Source organism: Nycticebus coucang, chromosome 6 (assembly GCF_027406575.1).
Source record: "Nycticebus coucang isolate mNycCou1 chromosome 6, mNycCou1.pri, whole genome shotgun sequence".
Lineage (NCBI taxonomy): Eukaryota > Metazoa > Chordata > Mammalia > Primates > Lorisidae > Nycticebus > Nycticebus coucang.
In genome coordinates, this window is record NC_069785.1 from 70727993 (window position 1) to 70740789 (window position 12797).

Genomic DNA, 12797 nt, shown 5'->3' on the forward strand with positions numbered 1-12797 from the left:
GCTCACAGCAACCTCAGACTCTCGGCTTAAGCGATTCTCTTGCCTCAGCCTCCCAAGTAGCTGGGACTACAAGTGCCCACCACAACGCCCAGTGACTTTTTGGCTGCAGTTGTCATTGTTGTTTGGCAGGCCCTGGCCTGGTTTGAACCCGCCAGCTCCAGTGTATGTGGCTGGCACCCTAGCTGCTGAGCTACAGGTGCTGAGCCTGTGATAAAACTTAATGTATAAATTAGGCACAGTAAGAAATTAACAATAACTAATAAAATAGAACAATTATAACAATATACTATAATAGAAAAGTTATGTGGAAAAATCAAAAAAGAAAAGAAAGACCTTCTAAATAAGCAGATAAGAAATCCAGAAATCATAGCAGGAAAATGAATGGCTACATAAAATATTTAAAAACTGTTGGTGGCAAAAGATACTGTAAACAAAGTCAGATGGCAAATGACAAAGTGGACAAAAATATTTGCAACATATGTAACAAAAGAAAGGTCAATGTCCTTCCTCTACAAAGAGTGCTCTACAGTTTCATAAGAAAAGTGTAAAAAGTAGAAAAATGTGTTGGAGTTTGAATAGGCAATTCCCAGAGGAGAAAATGCCAACCTCCAAAAGGCATAAAATAATGCTTGACCTCACTTTAGTCAAAGAAATGCAGCATAAAACATTTGTCTATCAGACTGGAAAAAACTGAAAGTATAGATAAGACCAGTAAGGAACGGCAACACTGACACATTGTCATGAGTTGTCAGTGGGAGGGTATATTGCCACAACATTTTGAAATACCATTTGGCAATGTCAATCAAAATGAACATGTACCACACTCTAATCCAACAGGTCTACTTCTAGAAATCTGGCATACAGAAAAACTCATGCATGTGCATACAGATGCATTAGATGAGTTTGGGGGGTTTTGTTTTAAAGACAGAGTCTCACTCCGTTACCCTAGTAGAGTGCCGTGGCGTCATAGCTTACAGCAACCTCAAACTCTTGGGCACAAGACATCCTCTTGCCTCAGCCTTGCCAAGTAGCTAGGACTACAGGCGCCCACCACAACACCTGGCTAGTTTTTCTATTTTTTTTTTTTTTTTTTTTTTAGTATAGACGAGGTCTCGCTCTGGCTCAGGCTGGTCTTGAACTCCTGAGCTCAGGCGAGCCACCCACTGTGGCCTCCCAGAGTGCTAGGATTACAGGCTTGAGCCACCCCACGCGGCCTACAGATGAGATAGCAATTGCAGCTCTGGGATATAATAGCAAATCTACACGTTCATCAGTAAGAGAATGTTTAAATAAACCACGCATGGTGCGTCTATTTAATTATGCAGTGGATAAAAAGAAAGAGGAAGAGGGACCTATGCTAATCTACAAAGATGTTTGTGATATATTAAGTGAAAAAAAGCAAGCTGAAATATTAGATAAACAGGAGCAGGCAGTGAGAGGAGCCTGAGCTGGTTGAGGCCTGACCACTGGCGAGGTGGTGAAATAGTGGTGAGTGGGACTCAGAGTCCGGCTGGAGATGTACAGCTGGATTTCTCATGACTACCACGTGGTTTTCCTGCCTGCCTGTGAGAATCCCCCAGCATGGACTCCTCCTCCTGAGAGGTTATAACACCCAGTCTACAATGCATTGACCCAGTTTCTGCCCCAAATTGTCACACTGATGCAGCTTCCTGGAGCTCTGTTGGGATTTAACATCTGAGGAGGAAAGGCCTCCCAGCGAGGCATCTTCATCTCCAAGGTGATTCCTGACTCTGATACACATCGAGCAGGACTTCAGGATGGGGACCAAGTTCCAGCTGTGAAAGATGTAGATTTCCAAGGTATTGATTGAGCATAGCCAGGCTGCTGAGACCCAGAAGACAGCCTGTGAAATCAGCTTGCGTGTCTGCTTCTTTCCCTATAATTATCACCGCCAAAAAGAGAGGACTGTGCACAGGAGAGTTGCAGCCCACCACGCTTCTTGTGGACTGCCAGAACAAACTCTTTTACTCTCTGCCCTCCTGGCATAGAAGAATGGAGAAGATGGGGCGACAACTAGCTGCTCACACCTGTAATCCTAGCATTAGGAGAGGCCAAGGTGGGTGGATTGCTTGAGCTCAGGAGTTCAAGATCAGGCTGAACAAGAGCAAGATTCCATCTCTACTAAAAACAGAAAAATTAGCTAGGCATCATGGCAGGCACCTGTACTCCCAGGTGCTTGAGGCAGGAGAATAACCTGAATCCAGGAGTTTGAGATTGCTGTGAGCTATGATGTCACAGCACTCTACCCCGGGTTTCAGAGTAAGACTCTGTCTAAAAAAAACAAAAACAAAAAAAGTATAACTAGGGAACCCAGTTAGAAAAAGCAACTGACATTTGTTGAATACCAAGGCTAGTCCCTTGTACATTATATTATTTTAATTACAGAAATGAATAGAGAAAAAGAATGTTGGGGATCTTCCCTCTGATTTGTCTGGCCATCTCATCCCACTTTGTACTATCAGAGGTTTCGAACACTTTGGAGACTCCAGTAAGACCATGTTTTTGCCCCTTCCTCTTCACATCCTCTCATCAAAAACAATAAAACACAATGCTGAAGAAAAAAGAAATTGGATGAACAGTATGATTCAATTTTTGTATTCTTTTAAAAAGCATGAAGAGGGCTGGGAGCCTGTAGCACAGTGGTTACAGTGCCAGCCACTTACACTGAAGGTGGCGAGTTCAAACCCAGCCTGGGCCTACTAAACAACAATGACAACTGCAAGGAAAAATAGCTGGGCGTTGTGGCAGGTGCCTGTTGACCCAGCTACTTGGGAGGCTGAGGCAGGAGAATCGCTTAAGCCCAAGAGTTTGAGGTTGCTGTGAGCTGTGATGCCAGAGCACTCTACGAAGGACGCATAGTGAGACTCTATCTCAAAAAAAGAAACAAAACCCCCCAAAAGCATGAAGAGTTTGTCCAGGCTCGGTGCCCGTAGCACAGTGGTTACAGCACCAGCCACATACACCGAGGGTGGTGGGTTTGAACCTGGCCCCGGGCCAGCTAAACAACTACACAAAAAAATAGCCAGGTGTTGTGGCGGGGGCCTGTAGAACCAGCTACCTGGGAGTCTGAGGCAAGAAAAATCACTTAAGCCCAAGAGTTTGAGGTTGCTGTGATGCCACAGCACTCTACCGAGGGTGACATAGTGTGTAATCCTAGCACTTTGGAGGTGGAAGGATTGCTTGAGTTCAAGTGTGTGAGACTAGCCTGGGCAACAGCCAGACTGCATCTCTACAAAAAAAATTTAAAAATTAGCTAGATGTGGTGGCACACGACTATAGTCCCAGCTACTTGAGAGGATGAAGAAAGAGGATCGCCCAGGAGTTTGAGATTGCCAGTGAGCTGTGATGACTCCACTGCACTCCAGGAAATAGAGAGTGATTAATGGGTAGGTCCATATAAACTTGAAGACAAAATAAGGATGGATACAGCAAATTGCTAGTAGCATTTTAACCAGTGAGGTGGAAAGAGGGGTCTTGTGCAGTTCTTTTCTTTCTAAGCATAGTTGAGTTATGGGAGGGTTTTTCTATTAATGTGTTTTCACTAATTTACAAACAAGTTATAACATGTGATCTCAATTATAAAATGGGACATGGCTGTAAGGGGGTTTGTGATAACTGATCAGTCCGTTCTAATACATGCCTGTTTTGCTTTAGGCACTCTCCTAGGGTATCTCCACATCCTGGTTTATCTTCACCGCCCCCTGTGCAATAGGTACTATTAGTAGAACCCCTTTGCAGGTGTAGAAAATGGAATTTAAAGAGCTGAAGTGACTTGTGCACAGACTGGCTGTGATCATGACTTGTATGCAATCTGAACCAAAGATGTTCTCAGCATAGATGACACCTAGGGTGTTATAAGGACTAGATGTAAAGCCGGCAATCTGAGAAACCCCCTTTAAAGCACATGAATAGTACTTAAAAACTGGGTCTCAGTGTATCCATCCCCAGCTGGGGTCAAATCCCCCTCGTTTTGGCTTTTGATGTCCTGACTTCGTAGGGTTTCTATACCCTTGCTGGGCAATGCAGGTGAAGGTGGAGAGTAGGAGCTTGAGTCCCAGGCACTAGAAGGCAACTTTAGCTCCCACCCACTTAATCCTGGATAAGCAAAAGCAAGTGGTCCTCCCGGTGTGTCAACTTCCTACATTCTCAGCAACACTTCCAACTCATTTCTCCCTCTTTCTCAGGACATATCCCCAGCTAAGACATCCCCAGAGTCCTCATTCCACAAAGCTCAAAGCCCTTGTCCAGGGCTCTGGCAATGATGCCAGATCTCTGGAAAGTGTAAACCTCCTCACCTAGATTTGAGTATAGGCGATTTCTGTCTTCTGTGCTAGAGGCTGGGAGAAATGGAGTGAGTCTGTGTGGGTCCAAAGTTTCGAGGAGGTAGCTCGGAACCTGTAGGTCAGTGGTTAGGGCGCTGGCCACATGTACTGGGGTTGGTGGGTTTAAACCCGGCCTGGGGCCTGCTAAACAACAATCACAACAATAACAGCAACAAAAAATAGCTGGGCGTTGTGGACATTGTGGACGTTGTGGTGGGTGCCTGTAGTTCCAGCTACTTGGGAGGCTGAGGCAAGAGAATCGCTTGAGTTTGAGGCACTACTGAAGGCGACATGCTGAGACTGTCTCAAAAAAAAAAGAAAGAAAAGCTATCAGGAGGAGCTAGGAACCAAGGGAGTAGGTGACATGAGAGAAGGGGAGGGCGAGGGGAACCAGAAAGCCAGTAGTTCTGAAATGAGTCTGCATGTGTCATTTTAAAAAAGGACAGGAACACAATAACTAAGAAAATGCCATGAAGGCTATGTTAACCAGTTTGATGAAAACATGTCAAATTGTATATAAAACCAGCACATTGTACCCCATGATTGCATTAATATACAAAGCTATGATTTAATTAAAAAAAAAAAGGACAGGGACTTTTAGAGCCACAAAACAGTCCTAGGGAATAAAGTGGCCTGGAAAATACAAAATACTATGACAGAAGTGAAAGGTTCGGGCATAGAACCAGGTGAGGGTCCGTAAGAAAGGAGAAGAGGCCAGTCCAGCAACAAGGAAAGACTTTAATAGAGGGGACAAGAAGAATGGAGACTGACCAGGTGTCAGCTCCGCTCCCACGTGGTCGCCAAAGGCTTTTATTAGCCTCATCAGTATAGCTGAAATGGGGAGCAGCCTGGAAATCACCTGGGCCTCTTCACTACTATGGATCAGGATTATAGGCGTATCCTTAGGGTCAGGATATGGGTAGGGTATTTTCAGGAACTCTGTCCTTGAGGCGCTCCAGGAATCTGGGCAGGGGGTGCTGATTTCTTTTCTTTCTTTTTTGTTTTTTTAGAGGCAGAGTCTCACTTTATTGCCCTCGGTAGTGTGCTGTGGAGTCACAGCTCATAGCAACCTCCAACTCCTGGGTTTACGCAATTCTCTTGCCTCAGCCTCCCGAGTAGCTGGGACTACAGGCACCCACCACAATGTCTGGCTATTTTTTGTTGCAGTTTGTCTGGGGCCGGGTTTGAACCCACCACCCTCAGTATATGGGGCCAGCGTCCTACCCACCAAGCCACAGGTGCTGCCCAGGGTTGCTGATTTCTGATCCGATTTTCTAAAATGGCTGCACTCCTATCAGGGTTATGACAATTCCTTTTCCACAAAAAGCAAGGGACAGCTAAACACCTGGGACAGACAGGCCCTGGCCTTATGCTTAAAGGATTTTTGTGTGTGTGTGTATGTGTGTATAAAGTGGAATCTGCTGAGTTTTTTTTTCTTTTTCTTTTTCTTTTTTGAGACAGAGTCTCACGCTGTCTCCCTGGTAGAGTGCCATGGTGTCATCATAGTTCAAAGCAACCTCAAATTCTTGGACTCAAGAGATCCTCCTGCCACAGTTTTTCTGTTTTTAGTAGCAATGGAGTCTCACTCTTGCTCAGGATGGTCTTGAGCAGTCCACCTGCCTTGGTCTTCCAGAGTGCTAGGATTACTGGTGTGAGCCACCCCACCCAGCCTACCTGCTGAGTTTTGATGACTTGATTCAAGCATCAGGTCACCTGTCCCACCCTTGAAATATGCCAGCCTTTCTTTTTTTTTTGGAGACAGAGTCTCACTTTATTGCCCTCGATAGAGTGCTGTAGCATCACAGCTTACAGCAGCCTCCAACTCCTAGGCTTAGGTGATTCTCTTGCCTCAGCCTCCCGAGTAGCTGGGACTACAGGTACCTGTCACAATGCCCAACTGTTGCAGTTTGGCCAGGGCAGGGTTCGAACCCACCATCCTTGGTATATGGGGCCAGCTCCCTATCCACTGAGCCACAGGCACCGCCCATGCCAGCCTTTCAGTTGGAGAATCTTCCCTCCTTCCTGATTTCAGTCCCCACTGCCTCTAGCTTTGCTGGAGGATAGACAAATTGCTCAAGATCAGTCTTACTCAACAAATCAGATCTGCTTTCCTAGGGCAGTCATTCCCCCTCAGCTCAGCTCAGGGGCCTTTGGAAAGTTCCTGGGTGTTTGTTACCAGATCATGGCCTTCAATTTATTTTTTTTATTGCAACTCTTAGTAAGAAACATGTTACATCACAATCCAGTACGTGCCTGCACGCGCGCGCACATACACACACACAAATTCAAGCAGAAGTTTCAACGAACAATATTACTTAACACTTGTCCTAATTATCTATAACATAGTCTAATTATTTTCCATTCTATTATTTTCTTTTTCATGTTTAAAAGTGTTTGTAACTGCTTGCAACTCAATTGGTTTCAAGACCAATGGGTTAAGACCAGCACTTTGAAATACACATTCAAGACCACTGAATTACGCAGTTGGGGCCACTGTAGTTTTAGAATAAAAATAAGATTAATTATTAAGGGCTTTCCATGTGTCAGGCATTGTTCTAAGCACTTTACGCTAATTAACACATTTAATCCCCACAACACCACCATGCCATATGTAGCATTATTAATCCCTGATAGACAGTTTGAGAATGTAACCTGCAGAAAATAGCTGTTGAGTATGAATCCAGGTATCAAAGCCAGGCAGATTTGCTCCAGGGTGTGCAATTCTCTTTTTTTTTTTTTTTTGTAGAGACAGAGTCTCACTGTACCACACCCTCAGGTAGAGTGCCGTGGTGTCACACAGCTCACAGCAACCTCTAAATCTTGGGCTTACACGATTCTCTTGCCTCAGTCTCCCAAGCAGCTGGGACTACAGGCGCCCGCCACAACGCCCGGCTATTTTTTTTGTTGCAGTTTGGCCGGGGCTGGTCTTGAACCCACCACCCTCAGCATATGGGGCCGGCGCCCTACCCACTGAGCCACAGGTGCCGCCCCAGGGTGTGCAACTCTTAAGCACCACAACTACCTCTTCCCTTTACAGACATTCTTGGACCTTTCACTCCTGGTTCACTTTGCCATCTTTTTAAAGAATGACATCCAGTGCTGAGCTCGGCAGGTCTGGCCAGAATTCTGAAGAGGACTCTGGTGTGGTCACCAATTCAGGGGATCATTCCAGTAGATCTATCCAGCAGAGCATTCACTCAACACTCATTTACTAAGTAACTCAGACCCAGAAGGTCAGGGCTGGAAGGCACCCCAGAAACCTCCACTACTTCAGGACTTTCATATGAGGTAAAAAGGACACAGACACCTCCCTGTTTCAGAACCTCCACTTTCTATTTCAGAAATGAAGTCTCTACATAAGTTATACTTAAACAAAACAGTTTTGCTGTTACCAATTCATAATTGCTAAGTCATGGAAGAAGCCCAAGTGCCCATTGACCCACGAATGGACTAGCAAATTGTGGTACATGTATACCATGGAATATTATGCAGCCTTAAAGAAAGATGGAGACTTTACCTCTTTCATGTTTACATGGATGGAGCTGGAACATATTCTTCTTAGCAAAGTATCTCAGGAATGGAAGAAAAAGTATCCAATGTACTCAGCCCTACTATGAAGCTAAATTATAGCTTTCGCATGAAGACTATAACCCAACTATAGCACAAGACTATGAGGAAAGGGCCAAGGAAGGGGAAGGGAGGGGGGAGGTTTTGGTGGGGGAAGGGTAATGGGTGGGGCCACATCTATGGTGCATCTTAGAATGGGTACAGGCAATTGCACTAATGTACACAGCTATGATTTAACAATAAAAAAAACAGTTTTGCTGTTAAAACAAGTTTATTTATTTAATTTGGGAGAGGCAAGAGAAAAATTTAAGAAGTTAGCATTCTTTTGGAAAGCAATTCATTAAACATTTTTAAAAATGTGGTAAAATACATATAGTGTAAAACTTACCATTAGCGGCTCCGCACCTGTAGCTCAAGTGGCTAGGGCGCCAGCCACATACACTGGAGCTGGCAGGTTTGAATCCAGCCCAGGCCTACCAAACAACAATGACAACTGCAACCTAAAAAAAAAAATAGTCAGGCATTGTCACGGGCACCTATGGTTCCAGCTACTTGGGAGGCTGAGGCAGAAGAATTGCTTAAGCCCAAGAGTTTGAGGTTGCTGTGAGCTGTGATGCCACAGCACTCTACCTAAGGCAACAGCTTGAGACTCTGTCTCAAAAAAAAACAACAAAAAAACCAAACTTACCACTAATGACTTTTAGTATATTCACAACATTGTATAGTAGTGACCACTATCTAGTCCCAGAACATTTTCATCACCTCTAGAGAAAATCCCACAGTGACTCCCCATTTTCTCTTTCTTCATAACCCCTGGCAGCCACTAATCTGCTTTCTTTGTCTATGGGTTTGCCTCTTCTGGACATTTCATATAAATGGAATCATACAATACATGGCCTTTTGTGTCTGCCTTCTTTCACTCAGTATAATGTTTTCAAGTTTCATTATGTTGCAGCAAGATTTAGTACTTCATTCCTTTCTTGTGGCTGAGTAATATTTCATTGTATGAGCATACATTTTGTTTGTGCATTTATCAGTTGATGGGCATTAGAATTATTGTTTTGTGAATAATGCTGCTATGAGCATTTGTGTTCAAGTTGTGGTTAGAACACTAGTCTTCAATCCATTCAAGTATATGGTTAGGAGAGGAATGGCTGGATCATATGGTAATCTCATGTTTGTTATTGAGGAAATGCCAAATTGTTTCATACAGTGGCTGCGCCATTTTACTTTCTCACCAACAATGTATGGGGGTTTTAATTTCTCCACATCCTTGAAAACACTTGGTAATCTTTTTTTAAAAAACTGTATTCGGGCGGCGCCTATGGCTCAGTCGGTGGGGCGCCGGCCCCATATACGGAGGGTAGTGGGTTCAAAGCCGGCCCCGGCCAAACTGCAACCAAAAAATAGCTGGGCATTATGGTGGGTGCCTGTAGTCCCAGCTACTGGGGAGGCTGAGGCAAGAGAATCGCCTTAAGCCCAGGAGTTGGAGGTTGCTGTGAGCTGTGTGAGGCCATGGCACTCTACCGAGGGCCATAAAGTGAGACTCTGTCTCTACAAAAAAATAAATAAATAAATAAATAAAAAACTATTCATTTTAGTAGGCATGGAATAGTATCATATTGTGGTTTTGATTTGTTTTTCCTTAGTGACAATGATATTGAGCATTTTTATGTGCCTTTTGGGTATTGTATATCTTTTTTAGAGAAATATCTATTTAAGCACTTTGCCCATTTTAAAACTGTCTTGGGCCGAGCATGGTGGCTCACTCCTGTAATCCTAGCACTTGGGAGGCCAACAGAGTAGACTGCCTGAACTTGTGGGTTCCAGACCAGCCTGAGCCAGAGCAAGATCTTGTCTCTAAAACAACAGTCAGGTGTTGTGCTGGGCACCTGTAGTCCCAGCTGTTCTGAAGGCTGAGGGAATAGAATCGCTTGAGCCCAAGAGTTCAAGGTTGCTGTGAGCTAGGACGCCTTGGCACTGTACCGAGGGCAAGGGTGACAAAGTGAGACTCTGTCTCAGAAAAAAACAAAACAAAACAGTTTTAGCTGGGCTCAGTGGCTCACGCCTGTAATTCCAGCACCCTGGGAGGCTGAAGCAGGTGGATCGCTTGAGCTTATGAGTTGGAGACCAGCCTAAACAAGAGTGCCACCCCATCTCTACCAAAAATAGAAAAATTGGCTTGGCGTCTGTAGCTCAAGCGGCTAAGGTGCCAGCCACATACTCCAGAGCTGGCAGGTTCGAATCCAGCCCTGGCATTGTGGCGGGTGCCTGTTGTCCCAGCTACTTGGGAGGCTGAGGCAAGAGAATCGCTTAAGCCCAGGAGTTGGAGGTTGCTGTGAGCTGTGACACCACAGCATTCTACCCAGGGTGACAGCTTGAGGATCTATCTCAAAAATAAATAAACAAATAAAAATAAAAATAGAAAAATTAGCCAGGCATTGTGGTACCAGCCTATAGCTCTAGCTACTCAGGAGGCAGAGACAGGAAAATCAATTGAACCCAGGAATTTGAGGGTGCTGTGAACTAGGCTGATGCCATGGCACTGTCTCAAAAACAAAACAAAAAAAAAATTGGGTTGTCTTTTGGTTGTTGAATTGTAGGAATTTTTAATAGTATATTCTGGATACAAGTCCTTATGTACATATAATTTACAAACATTTTCTCCCATTCTCTGGGTTTTCATTTCACTCTCTTAATAGTAGCTCTTGATGCACAGGAGTTTTTACGAAGTCTAGTTTATCTGTTTTTTTTTTTTTCATTGCTTGTGCTTTTGGTGTCATTTCTTAAAAAACTACTGCCAAATCTGAGGTCATGGAGATTTACCACCATGTGTTCATGTAAGTTTTATGGTTTTAGCTCTTACATTCATGTCTTTTATCCATTTTGAATCAGTTTTTGCAAACATACGGTGCAAGGAAGTGTTCCAACTTCATTCTTCTGCATGTGGATGTTCAGTTTTCCCATCATAATTTTCTGCAAAGACTCTTCTTTTCCTTTCAAAATCAACTGACCATGGATGTACAGGCTCATTTCAGGGCTCTCAATTCTATTTCACTTATCTACATGTCTATCCTATGCCAGTACCAACCTGTTTTGATTACTGTAGCTTTGCAGTAAGTTTTGAAATCAGGAAGGGTGAGTCCTCTAACTTAGTTCTTTATCAAGACTGGCTATTCGGGCGGCGCCTGTGGCTCAAGGACTAGGGCGCCGGTCCCATATGCCAGAGGTGGTGGGTTCAAACCCAGCCTCGGCCAAAAAACCAAAAAAAAAAAAAAAAAAAAGACTGGCTATTCACAGTCCCTTACAATTCCATATAAATTTTAGGATCATCTTATCTATTTCTGCAAATAGGGCTGTGGGATTTTAATAGGGATTGCTTTGTGATTATTTTGTGTAGATTTTATAGATTATTTTGTGTAGTATTGTCATCTCAATATGAAGTTCTTAAACTCATAAACCCAGGATGCCTTAGGAGGCATTAGTAAGGTTGAGAACCACTGATTTAGATCGTTTAAATTTTCTTTCAGCAACGTTTCCATTACATACATCTCACATCTCCTTGGTTAAATTTATTCCTAAATATTCTATCATTTTTTAAAAATTAATAAACCTTATTTTGGGACAGGGAGTAGTTTTAGGCTTACAGAAAAATTGAGCAGAAGTACAGAATTCCCATATACCTCTTACTTTATTTTATTTTTTAATGCTATTATACATGGAATTGTTTTCCTAATTTTCTTTTCAGATCGTTTGTTGCTTTGGGAGTGTAGAAATGCAACTTATTTTTGTGTGTAGATTTTTGTACCCCTAGCTCACTTGTTACTTACATTTGCCCCTTGCTCTCGTCCACACACCTTCTCCGTGTCCACTTAATTGTGAAAGAAATCAAGTCCCTGGGACTTACCCAAGGTCTTGCTGCGTCTCAAGGTTGCGCTTGGGACGGGCTTGGCACTTACTCTTCACTACTCGGGGTTCCAGCTCACTCCCCTCACTGAACCCCGGCTTTGCAGTGTAAGGTGCAAGCACAGATTTCAGCCAGTTCCCTCTACAAAGCCCCTACCAACCCCTTCTGATTCCCGACCCCTGCCCCTTCATTTGACCTTATATGACTATTATCATGAGCCCAGCCTGGACTCCACCCAGACTCTGGCCCTCCTCCAACCCGTCGCCCCTGATTTCCCACCTGGAGAAGACAGCCACTGCGGAGGGTGTGCCCAACCCCCACCCCAGACGACCCGCTGTCCTCGCGACCCCCTCTGTAGTTTACTGGGGTACAGTAGGTCGCTCTGATACCCCATCCCCAGTGAACCGCCGTCTCAGGCCTCACAAAGCTCTGCACACGACGTCCTGGCAAGGTCAATCGCTTTGCCTGCAACTCGTCTGTCCGGAAGACAGGCAAATTCAGCATGCAAACCAGGACTATTTTCGCGAGCTGGCGGCCCCCGCTCGGAATCTGGTTTCTAAGCTCACAAAAGGCAGTCCTAATGGTGGAACTCGCGTGTCCAGACGCCGAGACGCTGTGGACAGAGGCGGAGGGTGGGAAAGCGGCCTCGCGTTAGAGTGGGGGAGGGGAGGAGCCGCCGGGAGGAATGCGGCGCCCGGCGCCCCGCCCGGTTGCCTAGGTGACGGGGCGGGGGAGTTGTGCGGAGGGAGGAATGGGGGCTGAGCCGATCTGAGCGGCTCGGATCTTAATACCGGCTAGTGGCTCCTACTTGTGCAGTAGCTCAGAAGCTCAGCGCGCGCACACACACACAGGCACACACAGACACACAGACCCAGACACACACAGGCACACACAGACACACACAGACGCATACACAGGCACACACAGATACAGACACACCAGGCACACACAGACACACAGACCCAGACACACACAGGCAC

General features: G+C 44.9%; 1 pseudogene; it reads left to right on the forward strand.

The window, feature by feature from the left end:
* The first annotated feature begins 1516 nt into the window (after window positions 1-1516).
* LOC128588708 (PDZ domain-containing protein 11-like) lies at window positions 1517-2009 on the forward strand (annotated as a pseudogene).
* The last annotated feature ends 10788 nt before the right edge of the window (window positions 2010-12797 follow it).